Here is a 12,848-nt window from a genome sequence, read left to right on the forward strand (position 1 = left end):
CTGATAGTACATGTTTTGTTAGATATTGAGAAGGAATCGTAATTATTGAGTGCGTCACGCATGTAACCGTAAATTTGCGTTCACGTTCGATGTTGTTATTATACGGATGTTTAGACGCGAACAATGTCAAAATAATTTAAGCTTTATAAACATTGGCTTATATATAATGTATTCGAATGTATACGTTTACACAGATGATAGTTTATTTGTTGATAGTGAGGGGCCGTCTGCAAACAACATGAAACTGAACAAAACAATGTTTTATCATTAGATTTTTTTAATTGTTAATAAAAAACAAGCATAAATTGTGCAATTGAGTACAGATACACCAGCTTAATGTTTAATAAACAGAATAATCATATCATAATGTATGTCCTACTGCACCGTGTTGGAATGTCATTTGTTAACTGTGCGGGGATCATGTTTCTGCGTCGGTCTTGCGGCGTAGCCTACGCAGAGACGCGTACCCTTGTGTAACATCGCGTCAAACCCTACGCAGAGCGCAAGCTCTATGATTGGTCGGCTTGTACCCCGCCCTTCAGATCAAAACCCCCGCGATTGCGTCGGCTTTATTTATACGCATTAATGTGTGAATTATCTAAATAAACAACATATTCTGCTGTAGTTAGCATATCAAGCTGCAAAAGTGAATTTTTACTGCCGCTATAACCGCTAATGCTTCTCAAACAGCGTACACAACGAGCCGCTTCTTCTTTGGCTCTTGTTTTGGTTACACAAACAACACGCTTGTTGACACTGACGCCTAGTGGCTATTGCTTGTCGACGCGGACAACGACGCACAAGTATAAAGGAAAACCGGCGCGTTGCCTGTGGCGTAGCCCCGACGCACAAACATGATCCGTGAGCACGTTAAATGGGATGATCTGCTTATTACTTATTCTGCTTACGATATACTGGAGCAATACCATGGTAACTAGCAATTATGCTTATAAATTCCGCTCTTGTACTTTATTACAATAAAGCTGTTTGTTACAGAATATTAATAGCATATATTAATTAGTTTTGGGTGCGAATAGACAGGAGTGCACGTGGACATGCGTTCTGTATCATATATGTTTTAAACACATGTAATTATGAAACATGTATGTTAGTATTCGTGTTAAGTATATATTTTTTTATGTTGCAGAAAAAAGTGAAAGCGAATTTGAGGTAAGATTTAATCAATGTATTTGTATTGTTATAGATATTTCATAGTGAATTATTTGGTCAATCGAGATAATAGATGCACTTTTGTCAATGTTTTTTCATTGAATCAGTATTACTTTTGCACCCAGTGATGTTTGAAAGTATGAAATTACATGACAGCACACTTATGTAGTTAGTTAGGTCCATGCTTCTATGGCAAGTACTTGTTTACTAATGCAGTAAGATATGTTAAGTTAAATTTTATTATGCGTTATGGTAAGATTACAATGGGAGATTTGCCAATGTAACTTAGAGTAAAGATTGAGACATTTCATATTAAAAGTGTTGTTTGTCAAGGTTCATTTCATTAAATCGGTATTACTTTTACACCATAAGTTGATGTTAAAAAGTAAGAAATTTGATAAAAACATATGTATGTAGTTCAGTTATTGAGTTAGTTGGTCTATTTAAGTTTATGGTTCATTGGTTAAAACATGATCGGTTGGATTTGTTTTAAAACGAAAGTGAATTGTATTTAAATATTATTCATAATGATGATTTTGCATATTTATGGTTCATTTAAATTCAGGTAACCAGACGTGTCTGTTTTTTGTGACATCGCTAAGCACATGATTTCAGGTGTGTCCTCCTGAAGTTGTGTTTCTGGGGATGCATAAATACAAAATATGTCTTGAGCCATATTCAGATGGTAATTGTTTTTAATAGGGACTTAAGATATTTTCACCATTTATGGAACGATTCCTTTCTGACTACAGAATGTCTGCATTTTTGTCCCACCAACCACGTAAAAATCCCCAGCCAATATAGCTACTCTTTTTTTAAGTTTGTTTGGCAATTAAATTGTTGTCTAAATCCACATGTCAGAGTTTAAAACAGGTGTTAATTCCAAAATATATTTTGTACCTCTTTCTGACCATTTTAAATCATTGTATAAAGTTGCTTTTCATGAGATTTAGTTATTAGATTGTGATGCATTAAATGTAGTAAATGGAAGCATCAATGTCACAATACGATTTGCATTGCATATGCACCTGCAGCACTTTTGCAAACTGAGAGAGCTAATGTCACCAATGGATAGAATGCATGGAATAGGAGATGATAAGAACAGAAACAAGACAAAATAAATATAAAAATATTTGAAATAAGCATTTTTAAATAATGATTTTATTCCATTGTAATTTTTATAAAAAAGTGTCAATTGTCATGTTGAATGTAAATTGTGTGTATGCAATATTATAAATTCAAACATCTATTGTGAATTTATGTCAGTCCATGCGGATTTATTTTTGCAAACCTCTTCATGAGAAACATTATTGTCTGAATAGGGTTATTGGCACATCAGTAAAACCTACATGTCATCCATCATGTCAAAACATGTGCTTCATATAGATGTGTCTATTGGGTTAATGACAAAAGATGTGCATATGCTAGATGTTTGCGTGATTTCATGTTGATTTAGAATTAAGTGTTAAGTTACGTTTTTGCAAGTATCTTTTAAACACAAGATTATCATAAATCAGGTACATATTTTGACATCATGCATGACTCGCATAGGTTGGCATAATAAGTGCAAAATACACATATTGTATTTTTGAAAATTAAGAAATGCAACATCAGAAGGTTGCAGGTGAAATGCATATTATGTCCATGAGCACAGACACATCTGGTCACTTTATGCTGAAAATCTAATGAAACTAAAACAAAAATTGTAATATTAGGCATTGCACTATGAAAAAAAAATCTATCTTGTATTTCTGATGATATACTGTATTTTACTCATGTGTCACTTTATTTGTTTATGTGTGCAGAATGCCGCGTACGAAGCAGAGCTTGCGATCAAAGATGGCCAAGAAAAGGATGGCGGACCGGATGGCTGCTGATGCTGCAGAGGTTGTGCCACCTCTTAAAAAAATGGCACAAATAACTGAACATTGTGTGTATCACAATGGGCCTACTCAAAAACCTTCTGAAAAACCTACTCAAAAACCTACTCAAAAACCTACTCAAAAACCTTCTGAAAAACCTACTCAAAAACCTTCTCAAAAACCTTCTCAAAAACCTTCTGAAAAACCTACTCAAAAGCCTATTGAAAAACCTACTGAAAAGACTGTCCAAATGCCTATTAATAACTGTGATGAAAATTCTAACATGAATGCTGTTTTTGATTTGTTTCCTCAGAAACATTACATCACAGGTTCTTTCCATCAAGGAGATGCTCGTTATGTCCAGAATTATGGGAAGCAATGTGCAGTTAACAGTTTAACTGCAATTCTGATGTCTAAATTGAAAAATGTTTTTCAGTGGAGCACCAGTGATATTAATTCTGTGTTGTTGCATGGTGATCAGTTTTATTCAGACATCAAAGCTGCTGGTAAGATCAGTGACCACATTAATGGATACATGTATGTCGAGGAGCTGCCAGACTCACACACACTGAATGATTGTAGTTTTGCAATAAACTATGGTACAACTTTAAGTGGTTTCTTTGGTGTTTATAAATATCAGAAAGATATGCGTGATGTTTACATGTCTTTAGATAAAGCACTGGCTCGAGCATTTCAGAATTTTGATGCATGTTTGGTAAATATCCAGCGAAGCATATGTGCAGCAGTCAGACAAGGCTCCTGGTATGCAGTGATCGATCCACATTCACGAAATCCTGACGGAACATTAGCATGTGAGGGTAAGAGTGTAGTGGTTTACCACCATAACATGACATCACTGTGCACGCATTTTAAGAAGCTTGGAGCATCACTGGAGGCTGACGGTACTCCCTTTGAAGTAACTGGGGTAAATGCAAACATGATTGATGTGCCTTCTGTCTCTGTGTACAGTCCAGTAGTCGAGACGAATGCTGAAGCTAAACAAGAGGGAAAAATTGAAATGGAAGTCGATGTTAGCCCCAATCCTGGTTTCATTGATGTCACAAGCACACACAAGCTATTTGTAAATGAAACATGTGTTCAACACACACCTGAAGTAATTTGTGTGGAGTCAACAAATGAAAATACAAGTGATGTTGAATTTATTTCCCAAACTGTCAATGAAACTTTTCAGTTTAGTCCATTAACAGTGCAGCAACAAAAAAGTATTTGTTTAAAGTTGAACATGGTAAACATTGTCAGAGAACAGAATGATGCAAGTGTGGCTGATGAAATGGCTGAGCCTTGTGTAACTAAAAGTATTGTAGGAGATGGAAATTGTTTTTTCCGAGCAGTAACCTATGCTGTATCTCAGGATGAGACAGAACATAGAAGAATGAGACGAGCTGTTGTCACACACATACTGCAGAATGAATCAAACTACACACAGTATCTCCGAGAAGGACACAGTTCTGTAGCAGACTACATTTCCACATCAAGGATGAAATATCTCGGTGTTTGGGCAACAGAACTTGAGATTCAGGCTACTAGCGATTTAATTGGTGTTGACATATTTACATACAGTGATGATAAATGGCTTAAATATTCATCCTCAAATGTCTCATCGAAGAGACATGTCTGTCAAAGCAATGGAATTTACCTGAAACATTTCAATAACTGTCATTATGAAGTTGTTTTATGTGTGAAAACCAATAATAGTAGCTGTGCCTCCTTTTGTAAATCTCTATCTGAAGATGATTCATTAAAACGTACACCATACTCACGTAAGCAGTACAGAGAGAAACTCCAATACACCACCAAAAATGACTTTCAACAGAAGAAAAACATCACTGCTAAGAAAAGATATCAAGAGGATGAAACTTACAAAGATAAACTGATGAAATTCAGCACTGAGAAATACAAGACAAATGAACAGCATCAAGAAAAGATCAAACAATATAGTAAAGATAGATATAAATTTGATGATTTGCATCGTGAGGTTGTGAAAAGGTTTAGCACAGAGAAGTATGCTAATGATGAAATACACAAACAAGCTGTGAAAGAATTTAGCCACCGAAAATACCATGAGAATGAAATACACAAACAAGCTGTGAAAGAATTTAGCCACCGAAAATACCATGAGAATGAAATACACAGAAACAGTGTTATAGATTATAATATACAGAAATATAGAATTGATGATGGCTTTGCCAATAGGATCAAAATAAGAAACACTGAAAGAAGATGTGAGACACAGATGAATAAAAAGGACATTGACTTTGTGATGGAACAGTTTAAAGATAAAATATCTACAGGTCCTGAATATGTTTGTTCAGTTTGTCATCGCTGTTGCTTTAAAATGCAGGTTAAACACTGCAAAATAGATACATACTTTCAAAAGTCAGCACAATGCAGGTATGTTGCAGAAAAATGTGTAACATTTAATTATGTACATGAGTGTGATCAAGACTGTTGTGAAGACTGTGTTTACAGAAACAGCTCAGCTGCATCTTTGTGGATTTGTCACACATGTGATAGAAAAATTTCTCAATGTAAAATGCCTGCTGAAAGTGTAGCAAATAATCTTGCTCTGGATCCTATTCCTCCTGAACTGAGCTGCTTAAATTCTCTTGAGGAACATCTAATAGCAAAGCACATTCCATTCATGAAAATGCTGGCATTACCACGTGGAGGACAGAATGGTGTTCATGGACCAGTGACTTGTGTTCCATCTAATGTTACAGATGTTGTGAATGTTTTACCAAGATCAGAAAATGATGATTTGATGATTCGTGTAAAGCTCAAGAGGAAATTAACATATAAAGGGCATTATGAGTATAAATATGTACATACTGAAAAGATAAAGACAGCGCTGGCATACTTAAAGGATAATAACAAGTGGTATACAGATGTGGACTTTAATGAAACTTGGGTTAATCCTCTGAGTAAAACAGAAGAAGAGATTGTTGAGGAAATTGACAATAATGAGCAACTTTCAGAGAATTGTCAGGACATGTGTGTTGAGACAGAGAACAAAACTGAGAATGAAGATGATGAGATGACTGATGAGACACTTCATGATAGACAACAGCATGGATTATATATGGACACATGCCTTCAACCAGTGGATATTGGACAAGAAATTTGTGATCAGCATTTTGATGGCATTATGTCACTTGCACCAGCGGAGGGCAATAATCCAGTGAGAATGTTAATGGATGAAACTAATGAGGCCAAATGTTTTCCAGTTCTATTCCCAAAGGGAACAGGAACATTTCATGAGTCAAGACAGGAAAAACTAACAATTTATAAATACTTGAAAAATAGAATCCTAAACGCAGACGGACGTTTTGCTCAAAACCTAGATTACATATTTTATGGCCAATATTTGTCTGAGTTGAATCAAGTTATTTCAAATGTATCAATTGCTTTAAGGAAAGGTTATCATACTGATAACAAAACAAAAATTACTCCAGAGAAGCTGACAAACAAAGAATCACTTCAAAAGATTTTGAATTTTGATCAGGGTTACAAATTCTTAAAGCCAATAAGAGGATCACCGAGTTTCTGGAGCTCCTGCCAACGAGACCTTTTCGCAATTTTGCGTCAACAAGGCCTACCATCGTTTTTTGCGTCATTTTCATCCGCTGACTTGCGCTGGCCAGAGCTAATGCAGACTATTGCGAGACAAGAGGGCTGTGAAACTCCTATTGATGAACTGGACTGGTCTGAGAGATGTGGAATGCTTAAACGAAATCCAGTAATTGCTGCTCGTATGTTTGATCATAGATTTCACTGCTTTCTGAAAGATGTGATTATGTCACCAGCTCAACCAATCGGGAAAGTAATTGATTATTTCTATCGTGTAGAATTTCAGCAGCGTGGATCACCTCATACACACTGTCTGTTTTGGGTTGAAAATGCCCCTCAGGTTGACAAAGATGATGATAAAGATGTTGTTGCATTTGTTGATCAGTATGTCACTTGTGAAATGCCATCTGAGGAAGATGAACTGTATGAAATTGTGAGCAGTGTCCAACAACACAGCAAAAGACATTCAAAAACATGTAGAAAGAAAGGAACTGTGTGTAGATTTAACTTTCCACGTCCACCGAGCAAAAATACTTTCATTACAAGAAGCAGTAATACTGATAAGGATAAAAAGGGAGCTGATGATAAAAAACATGAAAATTCAAACAACTGTAAAGAAATATCAAGTGAGGTAGCTGAATCTATATTAAAACAAGTAAAAGAATGTTTGTTGAATAGTGATGCTGTATTTGACTCAGTTGACTCTATGTTTGCGTATCTTGGTATAAATCAAGAAATATTTGAAGCAGCGTACAACAAACTGACGAAGAAAACAAGTGTTCTGTTGAAGAGAAAGCCAAGTGACGTGTGGGTGAATCAGTATAATCCAGATCTGTTACGCTGCTGGAATGCAAATATGGACATACAGTTTGTTGTTGATGCTTACTCTTGTGTTGTTTATATAATTTCCTACATTTCCAAAGCTGAGAGAGAAATGGGATTGCTGCTGGCTAACGCTCAGAAAGAAGCACACAGTCAAGGTAATATGGATGCGAAACAAGCTTTAAGAAAACTTGGAAGTGTGTTTTTACATAATCGAGAGGTTTCAGCTCAAGAGAGTATTTATCGGTTGACAAACATGAGATTAAAAGAAGCATCAAGGAAAGTGGTTTTCATTCCAACTGGTCCTAATACAGTGAAAATGAGTTTACCATTAAACGTAATGCAGAAAAAAGCTGAATGTGCAGAAAACGACAGTGATGAGATATGGATGAAAAGCATCACAGACAGATACAGAGCTCGACCAAACACAAATCAATTTACTGGAATGTGTTTAGCAACTTTTGCTTCAGAATACAGAGTTTTGAGTAAATCTGAAACCTCATGTTCAGACAGAGTAACACTGGAAAATGACATGGGATTTGTGAGAAAAAGAACTCGCACAGGCTTTGCTGTTGTACGATACGCACGTTTTTCACCCACTAAAAATCCAGAAAATTATTTTCAAAGTATTTTGGAATTATTTTTGCCTCATTTTTCTCAAAGCCAACTGAAACCACCAACTTTTACCTCCCATAAGGATTTTTATGAGACTGGATATGTAAACATTAATGATGAGCTTGAGTCAGTGAAAATGATTGTGGACACAAACATGGCAAAATTTGAAAAAGAAGCAGACACAATACAGAGAGCTCAAGATGATCTAGATAAACATGGACCAATGGAAGATGCTTGGGCTGAAATCTGTCCAGAAGCTGAACTTGAGCGTTTAGAATGTCTTGAGAATAAACAACAAATAGAAACAGAAAAAGATGATGATGTCATACCTGATCTATTACCAAACGAAGGTGTTTCCAAAATAGAAAACAATCCTTCTGCTATGACAAAACAAGATGCTATGGCATTACTACGATCATTGAATGAAAAACAGTCACAAATCTTTTATAAAGTACGTCAATGGTGTTTAGCAAAAGTACAAGGTGAGTCCCCAGATCCATTTCACTTGTTCATATCTGGTCCAGGAGGCGTGGGAAAGTCTGTACTGATTAAAGCAATCCAGTATGAAAGCAGTCGCATCCTTTCAAAGCTGTCAGAGAATCCAGATGAGACACACGTGCTGTTAACAGCGCCCACTGGTGTTGCTGCTTATAATATAAACGCTGCTACAATCCACAGCACTTTCTCTATCGGAACAAATGCATCACTGCCATATCAACCGCTTGGAGATGAAAAAATTAATTCATTGAGAGCCAAATTTGGAAAACTGCAAATTTTGATAATAGATGAAATTTCAATGGTTGATCATAAACTCCTTGCATATATTCATGGAAGATTGAGACAAATCAAACAAACAGGTGATTATTCTGCATTTGGAAAAGTCTGTGTCATTGCAGTCGGAGATTTTTATCAGCTGTCACCTGTTAAAGGAAAACCACTTTACACTGAACCAATAAACAGTGTGAATCTTTGGGAAACCAACTTCAGTTTCGTTGAACTTAAAGAGATTATGAGACAAAAGGACAAAAGGTTTGCAGAATTATTAAATCGTTTGAGAGTACATAAAAAAGGTGAACCAATGCTTGAACAAGATGTTGCTATGCTTAAACAATGTGAAACTGGTGATGGAGATGAAAGCACAGCTCTCCACATTTACGCTACTAACAGAGAAGTTGATGAACATAATATAAAGATGTTGTGTAAATTGTGTTCTGACACAGTAACTATAAATGCCAAAGACTTTGAGAAAAATGTTAAAACTGGCCGAATGGAAAGAAAAGATGGGTTTCATGTCAGAATTCATAACAGTTCTTTAGAGAAATCTCTTGAGTTAGCTGTTGATGCTCGAGTAATGCTGCTGAAGAACATTAATGTTTCTGATGGGCTTGTGAATGGAGTTTTTGGGACAATTAAAGAATTCTGTTATGATGATGATGAAACATTTCCAGCCAAAATGTATATTGATTTTGATGATGAAAGAATTGGTAAAGAAGCCAGAAGTAAAAACCCATGTTTAAAACCTGGATTGGAGAAATGTACACCAATTGAACCTGCAGAAGAAAAAGTCACAAGCGCTGGGGGCATCAGAATACAGTATTCCCTGAAACTTGCTTATGCATGTACAGTTCACAAAGTACAAGGTCTCACAGTGAATAAAGCTGTTGTGTCAATGAAGAAGATATTTGCTCCAGGACAAGCTTATGTTGCATTGAGTCGTGTGACTTCTCCTGATGGACTGATAATAGAAGATTTTCAGGAGAAAGTTATTTTTGCAAAAGATAACATTGTACAAGCTTTGCAGAGTATGCCACCGTTCATTCTTCCATGTGAAACAACAGTAAGTTCAACATTTCAAATGATATTACACAATGTGCAAGGGCTTATTCCACATATCTCAGACATTCGACATGACAGTAGATATTTTCAAGCAGATATGATTTGTGTGACAGAGACATGGCTAAAACCAAACTATTATGATAATGATATCAGACTTGCTGGATACTATTTTCATGACAAAGCACGAAGTGATGCATATGACACAAGCCAAGATGTTTTTGCTAAACTAAAAGAGGAAAATCATGGTGGTGTGGGTGTATATCACAGAGAGAATGTAGAAGTTACTGTACTTGATTTACCATGTATTAACATTGAATGTCTAATGTGCAGGGTTGAACATTTAAACACAACTGTTGCAGTCGTGTACAGACCTCCATCATATAATTTACTGTTGTTTAGAGAGAACTTGATTAACTTCATCAATGAAATCAACAGTTTACAAGGAGGCAAAATCATTCTTGGAGATTTCAATGAAAACCTTCTCAAAAAATCAACTATTCATGATGTCATGCAGCAGTTTGGCTTCAGACAAATAGTTTACAGTGCAACAACTGAGAGTGGCACATTGATTGATCATGTTTACATAAAAGATGTTGAGTTGAATAAAATAAAGATTGACATAATGCCCACATACTTTAGCTACCATGACTGCATTGTGCTAAAATGGCTATTTTAATGTGCCAGAGGGACACAAATTTATGAAATCACATAAAGCTAAACAAAAAAGGTGAAGAAATACTTAAAGAAAAGGTTACTATAATTAAACAAAGTGAAACAGTTCATTGTGCTGATACACTGTACATATTTATGCCACTAATGAAGTTAATGAAGATAATATAAAGGTCTGAAAAGAATGAACTTGGATAAAGTTAACAGTGATGCATATTTAATTACATTATAGATGTATTGCACTGAAATTTTTAGAATAAAGAAATCGTCCAACAGTATGGGGGGGAGGGGGATACAGGGGTAGGGCTTAAAATATGGACGGCCCCTGTGGGAGTTTTTGCTGCCTTCACATGCTATCGAATTATTGTGAGTATGAATTTAATTTATTTATTTTCTTATTTAGTTATATATTTTTGTATTATTCTTTTTAAGAAAATATTTTTAGTCAATTTATCTGAAACTACAAAGTATAAGAATATTTTCTAAAGAAATAGCTAATCATCATAACCATCCTTCCCTTCATTGAGATGCCAATATTACTGGACAACTAAACAATGAAACATGCCTAACTGTTAAAGTTTCAGTAGATGAAAAATGACATGCACTCTATCTCAGATGAGATCATTTAGACAGCTTGAGCAGAGCATCCATTAACTGTTCCCCAGTATGCTGCCAGTTCCTTTGATATCATGTGTCTGTTGTTGCTAAGTAACCATGAGTTTCTTTTGCTGTGAAAACAAAGATGTAAACCTGACAATAACTCTGCTAGTAGATTTATTTAAGCTGTGATCATCTGTGTCTTCAGCTTTACTAAGCGTATCATTCTGAAAACTTGACATATTCTTATGGTAATGTGCTGCTGATGCACCTAGAAAAACTCTGCATTTAAAACTTACTTGTTTAAAAGACACAAAATGTGCATAGCGATTTAAAATCTTTTCACTGCACATAACAAACCACAACAGATAGAACAAAAGTCATTCATTATAAAACATCACATATGGGCTATGTGTGATGACTAACTGCATATGTGAATATGTGGATCCGATCAGATTGTTGGATGTATTTACAAAAACTGCACATAAGCAACTATACTGCATACGATCAACCAACCATAAGAAATGTATTTCCCTGTACTCCAATCAAATGATCATATGATCAAACGATCTTTGGATGTAGCCTATATTATCTTCAGTAATTTTACTGCATAGGCTTACAATCCGCTGACCAGAAGTTAAGTATTTTCCTGTACTGCAATTAAATGACCATATTACATACTACTTTTTTGTTAAACATGTGCAGTGAAAAGGCAGCATAAGCAGCACATTTCCAATAGCATGTGAAGGCAGCATTGGGATTATTTTGTTTCTATGATTACTAGTTGTTAGAGTCTGTAAATCTAAATGTAGATTTATATTTTCCTATCTGAATATTTAATTTTTTTAACCTAATATAATAAGGTAATTTATTTAATAACCTTTACCAAATTTATATACTACTCAAACATTGTGCTACTTTTCATTGTATTCTTTTATGTTTTTGTTCATTATTATTTTATTTTTATTTGTGTCTTTTTCATTCATTCATTCATTGAAATATTATATTTATTAATTTGTTTTATTTATTTTATTCTTCAAAATGTATATGTAATGTCTATCTACATATCATGAATGTGTATGTAGTCTTAAAGCAGAACAGTAACATCAACATATAAAGGAAGGAGAAAAACAAAAGGACAAATGTGAACTCAAAAAAATATTTTCAAAATCTGTTGGTTCATTGGCATCCTTATCCCAACACTTCAAATCGTAATAAACAGGTGAAAATATATTTTATCTTTTTGGCCATGACTTTTATTATATTAACATGTCCAATGTATAACATATGTTTGTGTTACAAATATATGTAACATAGATGTATATAGTAGGCTTTACTTAAAACAATTTTCTAATCAGAATCTCATTTTCTACAGATACACCAAATCTTCTATGCTGTTTTGATGACAACGTCATCTTTGTTACAACAACATTCCATTATTCTCAACTCCATAACCAGCAGACATTTCCAGTTTCTATAAAATCAAGAAAGAAGAGTTCGATTGCACAGAATATTGGACGTATCACTTCATCACAACCATCATCTTGGACTGTTGACTGAAGGCAAGTTTGGTTGATAGATTTACATTCCAGTTACAAAATACTGACTTTACAGTACATCTGTTGGACTCCGTTTAGGTTCAGAAGACAAACCTAGGTTTTTTCAAAACTATCTGAATGAATGACTTTC

General features: G+C 34.9%; 1 protein-coding gene across 1 annotated transcript in view; it reads left to right on the forward strand.

Annotated features, from left to right (window-relative positions):
- LOC130421320 (uncharacterized) overlaps positions 1-12,848 on the forward strand; it is a 503,144-nt gene that overhangs the window by 192,980 nt on the left and 297,316 nt on the right. The gene's annotated exons all lie outside the window — the stretch shown is intronic.

Source organism: Triplophysa dalaica, chromosome 5 (genome assembly GCF_015846415.1).
Source record: "Triplophysa dalaica isolate WHDGS20190420 chromosome 5, ASM1584641v1, whole genome shotgun sequence".
Taxonomy (NCBI): domain Eukaryota; kingdom Metazoa; phylum Chordata; class Actinopteri; order Cypriniformes; family Nemacheilidae; genus Triplophysa; species Triplophysa dalaica.